General features: G+C 40.0%; 1 pseudogene; it reads left to right on the top strand.

Moving 5' to 3' along the window:
* The window catches only part of LOC122462431, a 213,028-nt pseudogene that overhangs the window by 2,056 nt on the left and 196,793 nt on the right, over window positions 1-14,179 (top strand).

Below are 14,179 nucleotides of genomic sequence, written 5' to 3'. Positions count from 1 at the left end.
TTTTGAGAGATATTAAACTTGGATCTGTATTTTTAAAAATCAAACAACGGATCATAGGTCAAAATCTGCAGTCCTTTGTCACAATCTGTGCAAAACTCCTCCTAACTTAAAGGGGTTGGTATGTATGGGGGAGAAGGGGAAGATTCACTCTAGTCAGGATTTCCAGGATTTTGCCCTATGTTCTTCAATTTCCTTCATCATTTTAACAGAGAACTGCTTTCCAATACAGTGTTATCAGTGTACTCCAAGGATAAAGTTACAATGAAAAGGTCTGTGGGTGGGTAGGTGGGATAGCTACCCAAAACAGATATAAATTAATGGTTCACTAAAGAATTAATATATCTATGGAAAGGTGCTTTTCTTGTATTAACAACGCCTCAAGTTACAGAAATGGAAAGGGTTTTGAAAATGTAACGTGTGTTCCACCACTTACACGTTTTGTTTCCCTTATGCATTTCACTCTGCTGGGATAATTAAACTAGAGCAGGTGGTTCATGAATACATAGATTTGAAGGCTAGAAAGGGACCATTAGATCATCTAGTCTGACCAGTATATCGCAGGCCATAGACTTTCACCCTGTTATCCCTGTATTGAGCCCATTCCTTTTCAAGTTCTAGCTCTCATGCAGTCATACAGTATTATTGTCTCTCCATTTCCAGGGCTGCAGGATTAGTTTTACATTAAAAAGCCATTGGAATATTTTTCGTAAAAGCTGTAGGCCACTGCAGCCTCTACGGGTTGGATGGGTGCATGATCAGTAGAGTCAAGGCTCTGCCCCCCAATGCATCAGCAAGCACAGCTAAGTCTTTGCAAAGGGGGAAATAGTTTGCTGCAGCTATAGTGCTGGTGCAGATTAGTTTCCCCTCTGGAGCTCAGGGGGAATCAGGAGTCCCAATCTGGTCAGCTCCTGGGGCAGCACAACTACCCGGTGCCCTTTACTCAGGGAGATTGTAAAATGATGCTCTTGGCCTTAGTGGCCATGCTGTGAATGGGGTGGGAATCTCTTCGCTGTCGAGGCTGGGAGGAAGGCATTCTTCCCCAATGACTCCCTCGGTCGTTAAAGGCAGCGGAACTACTCTGAAATCCCTCTGGCTACCGTAGTGACATGGTTGCCCTGGTATCTGGTGTGCTCCCCATCACAGACTGTAATCCATAGTGGGTCTATTTAGTCACCAGCCCTGCTAACAACCTCTTGTACACTGTGGAGCAGACACGAAAGAACAATTCACAGCTAAAACTTTTGGATAGACCAGGGCTACCGTGTATGACTGTGAACTTCCCAAAGTTTAGAAATGTTTGGCTTTAGGGTCATTTCTAGTAAAAACCCAGGGACTGAAAGGGACCCAGATCCAGACACAAGTCTAGAAAGAATAGGATATGCCACCATGATCTGGGGCTGACAAGCTATAAACCCAATATGACCCATAATGTTGTTGTTTTTAATTAAATGAATTTCATTGTCCTTTTATAGACATTGTCTGTTTTTATTTCCACCAATAAGATGATCTTATTATCAGCCTCAAGAGCCTGATCCAAAGCCCATTTCAGTTAATCAGAGTCTTTCCACTGACTTAAATGGACTTTGAATCAGGCTTCTAATCAGTTAGAATAAAACCACCAAAACAAATAGATTATTGTGTTTTATGGAATTTTATTTTATGTAATAACAATAATCACTAGAACTGATAGGGAAATTTAGATTAAAAACAATTTTGATTGAAAAAAGAAAAGAGATGTGTCTAGCTTTTTATGTTTTTCCCCCCACATGTTCTGATTACCTCTAATAATTACTCCAAGTAATGCACTGAAATTATTACATGTAACAATATGTATTCAGTATAAAGTCATGTTTCACATGTGCTGAAGAGTTTTAAAGTTCAGTATCTTAATTGTTCTGTAGTATGTTTATCAAAATAACAAAATCAGTTATTTCAAACTGAGCACAAACTTCTGTGATATTTATGTAAAAAAACTTAAGGAATTTTTGAGTTGCAAAAATGTAGAGAAATGCTTGAAAAATTTAATTTCCATTTTTATGTTTATATTTAGGTTTCAGTTAAATCTTGATAAATAGGGCAAACATTTAAAAAATGTTCCAAGGCTAAGAAGTTGTGTGTTACTTTCATCTCAATGTTAATTTTTATGAATAAGATACCTAAAACTCAATTTTCAAAGGGGTTTCAACTATGCAGTGGGACGTTTTCTGTACACAACTGTTGAATTGGGCCCTGATCTCGCAAAGACGAAGTTTTGCGGGATCAGAGCACTATTTGTTTGTATATGCAAATTGAGTAATTTGTGCCTAATAATCTCATTTGCATAAACAAATATGTTTGAACATACACATGCAGAAACTGTGCACAAATAGTCTGATTTTGTGTGTGCTAATTGAAAGGCCACTATTTGAAAAGGTGGGCCATAATCTGTAATACAGGGGTTTGTTAAGAAAGTTTGGTATACCAAAAGTTATGTCAGTGTGAATGGCATGATTATAATATTAGATTGGGTGTTTTACAAGTTAGAACATTCTCTGTGAAACTGGAACCTTGCTTTCATCCTCATTTTATAAAAGATCAAAGCTCTGTGCATGAAACAGATAGGTTTTGGGTTTTCCCTCCCCCTTCCCCCAGCACAATTTCCAGGAAATATGTCCATCTGTGCTGGGTATGAAACTGCGGGACCTTTCAAACTGATTGCTTTACTTTTCAATTCTAATCTTTCAGGCAGTCTAAATACTTGTTGGAAAACATGGTTTTACTATGGAAATGTGTTCTTTAATGTGCAATTTATAGACAGATTTCTCTGTGTCCTTATTTATGGATGTATTGTCAGTAGATTGCTTGTGTTTATTAAGCTTGTAGCCCAGGTAAATGTCAAACCTTGCATCAAATAAGAATCAGAAACCCATTTTTCAGCAATACGATTCTGGAAAGGCAATGTGGTCTAGTGACTGTAAAGAGCTGGTAGTATGGGGTTCAAGCCAAAGTTGCTCTCAAAAGCATTGTCTGTGCTACCAAAAAAACCCCAACGCCCAACAAAAAACAACTATTTGCTTTTGTGTATCTGCCTTTAACCTGAAGGGATTGACCGTGTGTAACGAAACAGTGCTAAACGTGTCTCATCCCTGGGTACACTTACAGCTTCTCTATGTTCAGCATTACTTCAGCTGCACCTGTTTGCTGACGCCTGTTGTCAGCAACAGGTATTTTCTGTAGTGTAGATAAGGTTTGGGGATCTGTGGAACTCAGGCAAGTTATGTGACCTCTTTGGGCTAGAAGAAAAATTGGGAACAAGCAAATCCTTGCTAAAACACAGCTGAGTTTCTGGATATGGGAGGGCCAAATTCTGAAAGCACTTCCTATTGGATGTAGTGCTTACTACTGGGAGTTAATGGGAAGTACAGTAACATCCAGTACCAAGTGTTTGTAGGTTTGAGCCCTAAATTATATAAACCAAATAAGTAAAAATCTGTTAGTCTCTAAAACCAACCTAATTAATAGTGTGTTGTTGCATAATTGAAGTGTCTGGTACTTGTTTTTGGTAGTGCTGTTTATTTTCAAAATTCAAATACATAATCATGTTCTAATTAGAAAATCCAGAATATTGTAAATACACTTTATTTTTGCCATAATTATGTTTTGGAAATTACCAGGAGTGATGAGTCCAGGTTTGGTACTAAATAAGAAGGTGATTTAGTTGGGGATTGGTCCTGCTTTGAGCAGATAACCTCCTGAGGTCCCTTCCAACCCTGATATTCTATGAAGAGTGAATGATCCAAAGTCAGCTAGAAAAAAGAAAAGGGGTTGGGGAGTGTGTGTGTGTGTGTGTTTTTCTGTGAGGGGCGGGTTGTTTGAGGTATTACTGACCAACAATATCTGTTTGTAATGTGGTGAGGAATTACCTCAAAAGTGGAAGAACCGTAAAAAAGATTGCCTTCACTGTAAAGCATGAAGTGGCACCTCTGCAGTCCAATGAACTATCTGTTATCAGAAGAAAATGTGTACTTTTTTTGAGGTGAGATCAGTTCTGTGCTCTGAACCAAATGATTTTTCGTTTTTTGTTCTGATAACAAGCTGGTGGTAAGCTTCACTGAACTGAGAAATTGTAAACTCTTAGAAGAGGCTGTCTAAAGATAACAATTCAATGTTTCTTGGTAATGTATTCTGGATGAATCTGATAATTTAAAGCCCACTTCACCAAAATGGGAGTGACACTTGCATACTCTTTATCTTCATTTATGTCTAATGTGTTTCTAATTCAAACGTGGTGCTGCTGTTGTCAGATCAAATATAGATTTTAAATGTTTTATGCTTCTCCACTGGGAATGTTTTAAATGTATGCGGGCTGTCTGTCAGGGCTGTACAGGCTGAATCTAATAAAATTTTAGGTAAATTTAAAGGAAATAAAAGTGTACTTAAAAATGAAATGATTCATGGTTCATGAGATGGAACATATTTAATGAATGGCAGCTAAGGAAAAGTTATGAGATAGTCTCCATGGATCACCTCCTTAACCTCTAAGGAGCCCTACTTCAATAAATACATTGTATCTTTCACGTTAAACAGCATGAGTTTAGCAACAGATTTAAACAAGAAGTCCTATTTAGGTTTCCCTTCTAAGCATATGGATAAGGTAAAAATATCTGTTGCTTTTATAAATTACTGTGAAACTTCCATCACTGTAAACAGTCTGGGAAACATAGTTGCAGCCTGTGGTCAGTATGCAGCATACATTAACATTTATTGATGTACATAGCCCATTCTTTCAAGCGCCCAAGTGCTTTACAGTGTAACAATAAATAATATGACCCAGAAATGGGCTTATCATTTTAAAACAGATCTTTAGACCAGTGTGAGGAAATACTGACTTGAAGAATATTCCCAAATCTTTTTTGAACTTGTAAATTAAGGTGACATGAATTTCTTCCTCAAAATACCGTAATCTGTAGGTTTGGAGAGGGAGAGTCTAGTTTCATTCTTTTAAAATGTTGCTATTGAAGTATGTTACTGATTTTTAAAATAAATTTTAATTGCAAGGTTGGTTATGATATAAAACCTAAAAGTGGACGTCTGTTGTTATGTCGGCATTTCCCCCCTCCCATTGGTTTGTTGCTCCAGGGTTGCTTGGGAGAACTGGGCTTCAGGTCTTGATTTATTTTTTTTCATTGGAGTGAGGGGGGAAGTATTTGTTTAACCCCAGCCCTTCCAAGCTCCTGGGCCAAATTCTGGTTCAGAGTAGGTAAGAAGCATGTATCTGCTTATAATGGGACAGAGTACCAGACTGACTGGCCCTTGCAGGGAAACTGGGAGTTGGGAGGGATAATGCCTCTTGTATACTCAGTGCAAGGGTCAGTCACAATTGCCATCTCTGCACTTGACGGGAAGAACTCAAACTGTAAAAGTAGTCGCTGGAGTTGGTGACTACTGACTCAGCTGCATGACAGGAATGAAACACTTTGTGTCCGTGACCTATGTCATGTGGCTGGGATCCGGAAATAAATATCCATCTCTTACTGGTACTCTTGAGCGTTACACCTTTGTTAGACCCTCTGTGTATCGCTAGAGGTGCACCACTTGCCAAAGGGATGAGGAAATGGTGAGTCCTGTCCCCTTCTCTCGTCCTTATGTTTGTGCGGAGCACGCCCCAGTACAATGGGGAAGCCATCTACACCCTCCCCATAATGTTTCTCTCAGGGATAGGCACTGAATATATTGGAAGAATGACTTCTTTTCCTGTCGAAACACCTCAGTGTGAGGTACTGATCTTCCCCTTTACTCTGGGATGAGATGTAGGTCATTTTCCTATCACCACCAGTTGGTGTGTCTTCATGACATCTGCTCATGACATAGAAAGGTAGACAAATGGAGCAGAATTCTGGGCAAACCAGTCTAGAGTCTCTTAAAAAGTATATGCAAAGCATTAGTCCATTGTTGGTAAGATGTTCTAAAATTACATTCTTATAGACCCCTAAAGACATTGCAAAACTGGAGGTTGAGTTAAAAAGTCTTCAGGAAACTTGCAGACCTTTTTGAAGTAAGTATGCCAGAATATAAACAGTTGAAACAATCCATGCCGATGTCATTCTACTGAAGTCTGTGTGGGACATGGTGGTTTTTGTACAGGTAAGGCCTCATCTCGGCAGTTGTGTTCAGAATGGGAAATACAGGCACTAATCTTAATTCTTACTTCCTCCTTCACTTAACAAAAGAGGAGAGAGAACTTCATGATATGAGTTGTGGTTTGATTTAGTTGGAATTAGGGGTACTTTAGACCATTTTTTTAAAGAATTAATAAACCCTTAGAAATAGAATGGGATTAATTTTTATTTAGTGCCATGTAGTCACTGCATGTTTTTTAAGACATTATTCAAACGAGAAAAACTGGTATATTTTTGAATGAACATGTAATAAAAATGATTAAATAACAGATGCTGGAGAAATAAATCAATATGCTGATGATGATCTGTTTCTGTATCTGATGTTTAGAAAAATAGGGATTCTGTACTTCTCAGTAATGAGCATTCAGGAAAGAATTAAAAGATAAGTTTTTCTTTCCTTTTGTCTTTGCTTCACGGGTGTGTGCATATCTGTACTGTGTATGAGTATGTACGTACATAATAGTTAAATGGAAGAATAAGGGGATCTGCCTTTAGGGCAAAAGCCTCACATAGTCTGATACAATTATCACCTTGCTATGGTGAGATGCAGGCATAGCTGTGTGATGAAAGATTGTGCAGTGACTGACTTCAGCTTCCAGCATCTCTCCTTCACTTTCATAAAGATTCAAAGTTTCTGACTTCTAAAAACTGATATCTCAGGGTAGCAATAGTAATGTTATGAGGGAGACTCTGGTTCTGTTTGTTCGTCAAACTGTCTAGAGTGGCTCACAACTGAGAGTGCCTACCTCAGGGCAGACTGTCAAAGAACAGGGAACAAACTGCAAACTTGTTGAATGTTCTATAGTTAGATTTCACCAACCCAGTAACAAATGTGAACTCCTAAATTACTATAACAGCCTTAACATGGAGTCACAGACATTCCCCTGGGGCACTCTGGTCAATCTTGCCACCTGGGAAAGCTTGTCTCTGTGATAGATTGTCCCTTATACCAAAAGTCATAATAATATCCACTTACCCTAGGTCAACTGTACTTCGGATCTCAAACCAAAGACAACATTTGTGCCAAACATATAATAAACAATCTAAAGATTTATTAACTAGGAAAAATAAATAAGTTATTTACAAGGTTAAAGCAGATTAACATACACACAAATGAGTAGGGCCCTACCAAATTCTCGGCCATGAAAAATGCTTCACGGACCATGAAAAATGGTCTTTTTTGTGCTTTTAGCCTATACCATACAGATTTCATGGGGGAGACCAGCATTTCTCAAATTGAGGGTCCTGACCCAAAAGGGAATTGCAGGAGGGTCACAAGGTTATTTTAGGGGGGTCGCAGTATTGCCATTCTTACTTCTGCGCTGCCTTTGGAGCTAAGTGGCCGGAGAGCGACGGCCTTTGGCCAGGCGCTCAGCTCGGAAGGCAGAGCCCCATCAGCAGCAATGCAGAAGCAAGGGGTGGCAATACCATACTGTGACACCCTTACTTCTGCGCTGCTGCCTTCAGAGCTGGGTGGCGGGAGAGTAGCGGCTGCTGACGGAGGGTCCAGCTCTGAAGGCAGCAGCCCAGAATACCATACCAGGCCATCCTTCCTTCTGTGCTGCTGCTGGTGGCAGCTCTGCCTTCAGAGGCGGGAGGGGGCTCGGGGTTGAGGCAGAGGGTTGGGGCTGGGGGGGTGAGGGCTGCAGCTGGGGGTGCGGGCTCTGGGGTGGGGCTGGGAATGAGGGGTTTGAGGTGCAGGCTTCCCTGGGGCTGCAGAGGGGAGAGAGGTCACCCCCAGCCCTTTCACCATAGCAGCCTAGGCCAGGGGAGAGGTGCCTTTCCCTGGCCGTGGCAGCTCCAGATAGGGTGACCATACAGCAAATGTGAAAAATCAGGACGGGGGTGGGGAGTAATAGGAGCCTATATAAGAAAAAGACCCCAAAATCGGGACTGTCCCTATAAAATCGGGACATCTGGTCACCCTAGCTCTGGGGTTGGGGCCAGGGGAGAGGGGCCTCTCCCTGGCTGTGTGGTCCTTGATAGCCTGCTGTACGGTCGCATAGCTTAGTGGGAACTTAGGGTAGCAGTAAGGCAACCCCTTCTACAATGGGTTGTCAGGACCCTACAATTACAACACTGTGAAATTTCAGCTTGAAATATCAGAAATCATGACATTTATGATTTTTAAAATCCTATGACCCTGAAATTGATCAAAATGGACTGTGGATCTGGTAGGGCCCTACAAATGAGTTACATCCTTAGGTTTCAAAAGATAATAGAAAACTTCTGTAATAAGTGAACTCTGTATGTCCTTTAGGGCTAACCCAAGCTAAACAGCTGGGGACCCCATGCTTATGCTTAGACATCTTCGCCCCTCGGTCTTCACTCAGCACAGGGATAACAATTTATCCTTAACAGGTATTTTTATTCCCTTTTCCCCAGTGTTCAAGCTGTAATGGGACAAGGGCTTTGCACGTACCCTCTTCAGGGGTGTGGGAGAAGCAATCAACAAAGTCTTTTGTCAACAATGGCTTGGCTGATATCTAGACGTTTTTTCGTAGGGGAGGAGATAATGCCTCTTGTGGAAAACTCGTATTTCACACGTGGTAATGCTTCTCCCCTGACTGTGGGAGATTTACAGTCTTAGTGAATGTTTTTATAGTTACAGAGCAAACATTTAAACATTACCTTATAACATGGGCTACAGATGTTGTAAGTAGGCTTAATACATGCAGCATCCCAAAAGCATTTCATAAAGTCTAAACACACTCTTATAACTTCTGATATCTATTTTAACAATACTAACACTTGGGTGAGCCAGACTTGTTTCCAGCTGTGCATTTGTCACTGTTCAGTGAGGCTTGTCATGAGCTGGCACCGGGTCTGCCAGCATCACACTGTTCCTTTTCTCTAATCTATTTATTCTTTCTGACAAGAGTGGGAATGCTGAATAGGAAAAAGGACTGCCTCACGTAGAAGCAGCTACCAATCCAGGAGCCTGATTCTTCAGCCACAGGATACAACTAACTCCCTTTTGAGTTCAATGGGAATGACTTGTAGCCTGTGATTGGAGAATAGGGCCCAGATGACTACATAGTGGTGTGATGGGGTCCAGACAGAAAAGAACCATATTGGTGAGCTTCGTCGAGCTGGTTTGGGTTACACTGGCCCTAGCCCTCCAAAGGTTGTGCTCTATCTAGTCCTATTTAGCTTTAAGATTGGTTGTGGTAAGGGGCTTTCCCTCAAACTATATCAGCCTTAACCATAGAAGAGTTGCTACTCTGCTATATGGGCCATGCAAGGGCCAGGGCAGTAACTAGGAGGAGTGCAGGGATATGCCTGGAGTGCACATTTCCCCAAATAGAAGAGGTTAGAGTAGGTCATAGCCCTGTCCCCTCCCCCCTGCACATCCACCAGTGAAGCAAGCCTGTGGCGTGGGCTGCATCATCTGACAGGACTGTGCAACTTGTGCAATTCCTCTGTGCAGGAGGGGAGTAGCATGAGCCCTAATCCTTCCTTGAACTCCCTGTGAAATAGTGAGCACCTATTCCGGGCTGTGCTGGTCTAACCCAAAATAGCTAAACAGTTTAGAGATGAATCCAAACCAGATTGTGACTCTTTACATCCCCAAACTATGGGACAGTTCAGATCCAGATCTGAACTCTCTGGCTTTGTGCTCTTCCTGCTACAACCCACGTTACAACTTCTCCTCTTCTCAAAAAAGCTAGGTACATGCACTTGGCTGAATTCTGAAGAGATTAATAATCTCTGCAATTCCACTAATTTCCAGGGTTAATTTTTTGAAGAGAGTCTAAGACTGTGATGTTACTAAGTAAAACATCTGTTCTTAACTCAAGTTAGCTCAGTTGCGGTAAAAATCTGAGTAGACACATGGCAGTTTGTGGTTTTCACATGTTAGCAGGCCACGTTAAAGACTAAGCTTTCCGCATAGTTTTTAGTGCCATGTGCTCACTTATGTGAAAACTACAATTTGCCTGGTCTTTACTAGGATAGTTAACTCAACTTAGCTAACATGAATTAAAAACACACCCTTTTCTAGTTAAGACTAGTCTAAATGTGCTTGCATAGTTATTGAACACTATCATTTCTATACTGATGATAGACTCTAAAACCTGTTTGCACCCCATATGCACACACAGTGAGGGTTTTATGAATGTGTAGTTTATATGTAAATTCATTTGTATGCATCAGTGATAGTGAGCAAAAATTGCCCATGCAAAGCTGTGCATGTGCAAATTCTACAGCCTAAAATAAGTGGTTTTGTAAAAAAAAACCCAAGAAATTAAATAACATAAATGAAACCTGAAGAAAAACTTTTTGTATAATTCTTGACATAATATAGCGATTATTGTTTCCATCATAAATAGTCTTTCAAGATGTAATGCTCTCTGAGATCTGTGATTCAGGGCCAGGCAAAATGATAGTTTTGCACTGTTCTCTACCTGCAGACACACATTTTGGCCCATCTAATTTTTCCACCTCTTTGGAACAGACCATTGGTCCAACTTCAGTGTTCTGTGTCCAGCAATTAAGCCTACATCTGGTGCTTCACGAAAGGCAAAAATTAAAACACTTACTCACCTGCATAATGTACCAAGAATAGTTTTAGTTTCTTGAATAGAAGAAGAGCAAGAACATATTCAAAGCCAGTTAAACTCTTGTTTCCATAATAACTTTTTCCCCTACCTGTCTTGTCTAATTCAAATAGACAAGGGTGGGGGAGATGTTGATAAAGAATGTTTCTGAAGAAACCATTATAGTCAATCATGTCAAGAATCCACACAAGTAGTGCTTAAGTAGGCCTTGATAAAATGGAGAGCATCAGCTCTAAGCCTGGAATCGTTATGGTCTATTGTGTTAATAATCTGCATGCTAAGAAGTAAAATTCCTAGGCCATGACAAAACAGATACATATTCAGAGCCATTATGGCTTATTATGTCAATAAGACATTTGTTTGAGTCCCTAAGTATTTATTTGCATTATACTGTAGATTGCAATGGACCCTGAGGAGCTGTTACACTCTCTTGTGTGGTTTTAATCTTAAGTCCTTTTGCTACACACTGATAGGTAAATTTTATATGGCATTGTCTACAAAGGGAAAATTGACTGGCATAGCTATTCCAGAAAAACAGTTACACTATAATTCCACATAATTTAGCTATTCCAGAATAATGCCCCAGTGTGGATTTTATTCTGGAATAATTACCCCACTTCCAGAGCAGAGTAATTATGCTGGAATAAAGTCACTTTTATTTCGTAATAGTGTCTACATGGGGAGTTATTCCAGAATAGCTATAGTGGAACATTAATTCTGGAATAGCTATGCTGGTCAATTTCCCCATGTAGACAAGCCCTTAGATGCTTCTAGCCAGAGCTTTCCTTTTTGTCTGAGTGTTGTCAAATAAGGAAATCCATGAAAATACTTAAACCCTACATTCACTTAGATTAATATTTAATCTTAAACAAGGAAATCAGAGCTGAGAGAGCATCCATAAATCTCCTTATATCCCTTTATTCCAGGCTTCTCCAAACTGGGTGATACAGTAGTATCGTACAGAATGTGCTGCAGTAAGTAGGCACAGTGTAGTGTGAAAAGAGTATTACCACCTTATCTGCAGCTATGTGGATGTGTCAGACTTTTATCTTAATTTTTTTTTAAAGCTTTAAAGCTATTAGACCAAATTCAGCTTCTATATAAAGGGGGATAGCTTTTTTGACTGCCATGGATTTAATGCTTGCTTACATCAGTGTTGAATTTTAGAATAGAATAGAATATCAGGAGGTCATCTAGTCCAACCCCCTGCTCAAAGCAGGACCAATCCCCAATTTTTGCCCCATAACCCTAAATGGCCCCCTCAAGGATTGAACTCACAACCCTGGGTTTCGCAGGCCAAAGCTCAAACCACTGAGCTATCCCTCCCCCCTAAAAAAAAAAATATCAGGGTTGGAAGGGATCTAAGGAGGTCATTTAGTCCAACCCCCTGCTCAAAGTAGGACCAATCCCCAATTTTTGCCCCAGATCCCTAAATGGCCCCCTCAAGGATTGATCTCACAACCCTGAGTTTACCAGGCCAATGCTCAAACCACTGAGCTATCCCTCCCCTGCAAATGATGGTCCCTGCCCCAAAGATAAAGTAAATTAAATTACCACAAAGGGGTAAGTTTTACATTTCATCTAAAGTGCATTTTCTTCAACCACGCCCCCACATTATTTTCAGTTCAAACCCAGAGGAAAGAGTAACCTTTTGACAGTCGTCAACTGAACTAGTTACAGCTCTTGAAGGTTCCCTTTTCACCCGCATGACTTTGCAGGCCCTGCTTAGCTTATACCACTACCAGCGTCCTTCCCCCATCCCATTCCACTGCTGGTGACTTCAAAAAATTGTTTATGAACCCATCCTGTTTTCCACCAATCTATTGGTTAATGGGGATTATTTGCTGAAGAGTTTATGCAACAAATTTCTACCTCTAGCGTGCTTGCAAACTATTCCCTGTGAACATGTTGGGATTCACAATCGTTTTCAGGTGAGCATTATCCATGTGCTGAGGGTTAGAACATATGTTAGAATGAATTTTGGTTCGTTCTCTTCTGAAATTTAGGGAGTGTTCTCTTTCTATAACACACAGAGTATTTTAGCACACAAAATCAAGAATATAAATCCTCAGATTATATTTCAGCATGATTAGGTTTTAAATTTTGAAAACTATTTTGTTGCATTTGCTCATTATATGTATTTATACAGAAACCTGCTTTCATTCAGCTGCTCTTCAGCTGCTGCAGTCTGTGTTTATAGCCAATATTGTGTTGTGGTGCTGTTTATTTTTATTTTTTACATGAATATTAAAGACTGGATGAAAATTCCATGGAAAGAAATGTGTTGAGCAAATGGGATAGGTAGCTCAGAAGATTTGCAGAGGGGATCATTTCCCCAATTACTATATTGTGTTACTACTTGAAATAATCTCTCGCATTCTGAGGACCCTATATTGTACCAGTAGCTAGCTCAACAGTGGTCCTTAGGGGTAATTTTTTGAAAGCAGTTTAGAAATTTAGGCGTAAGAGTCCCAATGACTTTCCATGAGATTTGTGATTCTAAAACCATTAGGTACTTTTGAAAATCCCCTCTGAAACCCATATTTTGTACAGATTATCAGGAAAACTACACAGACATCATAGCAGACAAGCTTCAAGATACGCATGCTAGCTCCACAAAAGCAAAACATGGGAACCTTGCAAAATTCTGTATACCAATTCCTTGGGGCACATTGAGGGAATAAAATATTATTTTTCATTATCCTGGTAAGTGCAAATGAATAGAATATGTCTAGGGTGGTTTTACATGTTTGTTTTGCAAGGCTGTCAAAGGCATCTAAAATTATGAGAGACTATTTACTAGTTCTTAAGATTTCAATAATTTTTATTTACTTATTTTCCTAGATATGATGCGGCAAACAAGTGTAGTAATTAGTCACCATAAATATGACCCAGAAAAAGTGTGCTGCGCACTTTTGAATATCTGCCCTTTATGTAGGTGTCTATCAGGGAATTGGAGGCCTTTTGAAAATATAAACTCAATTGTGGGCACTGAGCTCTTGAAAATCTGGCCCAGAATGATTTTGAAAAATTGACCCATAGTGTATGAAGCCTTCAGAGTCCAATAATGTTCACATTTCTTTTTTTTCCATTTTGTGATTATGTCCTAACAAATGAAGACTCTTGATAAAGAAATTCAGACCTGGGATGTTAACATGGGTTTAGAATCAACTGTTAAAATTTGTTGGCTTTCTTTTGGGCTGTGAATCCCTTCAGAACCCTGCCATCAGGAACAGGCATTGGCAACAACTTATGAATTCAACAGTGGTAAATATTCTGGCATTGCAAACTAAAAGGAACATTGACTAAGCTGTAGAATTTTTAGGTGTATATTGGCATCTCAGAAACACCTTGTTTCCTCCGCTTTCCTTGGCAAGGGATGTCATGAACGAAGACCCCACATTAGGGGTCCTGTTAGCTCTTCAGCTGCACAGAGTGGAAGATGAAGTAAAAATATTGTGG

The sequence above is a fragment of the Chelonia mydas genome, chromosome 11 (assembly GCF_015237465.2).
Source record: "Chelonia mydas isolate rCheMyd1 chromosome 11, rCheMyd1.pri.v2, whole genome shotgun sequence".
Lineage (NCBI taxonomy): Eukaryota > Metazoa > Chordata > Testudines > Cheloniidae > Chelonia > Chelonia mydas.
The sequence above is the reverse complement of the archived record's forward strand: the minus strand, read 5'-3'. Positions and strand labels throughout refer to the sequence as shown.